This window comes from Charadrius vociferus, unplaced genomic scaffold, assembly GCF_000708025.1.
Source record: "Charadrius vociferus isolate BGI_N301 unplaced genomic scaffold, ASM70802v2 scaffold56, whole genome shotgun sequence".
Lineage (NCBI taxonomy): Eukaryota > Metazoa > Chordata > Aves > Charadriiformes > Charadriidae > Charadrius > Charadrius vociferus.
In genome coordinates, this window is record NW_009649057.1 from 13,845 (window position 1) to 14,356 (window position 512).

The window sequence follows — 512 nt, forward strand, 5'->3', positions numbered from 1 at the left end:
AAGGGGGGTGAAGGGAGACGGGATGCGGAGTTACGAAATAACCGGTGCACGGAAGAGACCTTTTCGGAGCTGAGGTTTCCTGCCCTAAAACCGGAGGTTTCTCTTCTCCGGCAGCAGAAACGCGATCGCAGCCGAGTCCCCCCGGGCACAGAAAGGAGCCCATTGTTCAATGGGGAGAAATACATTTTTAGCGGTGATTGAAAGGTCCCCTCTCGTTTGAACTCTAGAAGAAAGTCCCTGGCAGGGAAGAGCATCCCCCTCCCTCTGCCCCAACATCTGTTTGGAGCAATCCAGGCTCTAGGGCAGAGCCAGGCTCTACCCCCTCCCAAAGTCATTAAAAAGATATTAGTTGAGCTGAGAAAAGTCCAGCGCAGCCCCTGATCCGGGGTGGGGGGGGGCGGTGTGTGTCATTAAAGACGATTTTGGATTTGCCAGCGCTAATAGCGGGAGACGGGACACACGGCGTCCGAGTTGAAAAGCTCCCCGGCCCCGGCCGCCCCGCTGCGCCCTTC

At 57.0% G+C, this 512-nt stretch overlaps 1 protein-coding gene across 1 annotated transcript in view; it reads right to left on the reverse strand.

Annotated features, from left to right (window-relative positions):
- The window catches only part of PRDM12 (PR domain containing 12), a 13,385-nt gene that overhangs the window by 11,950 nt on the left and 923 nt on the right, over positions 1-512 (reverse strand). The window lies entirely within an intron of this gene.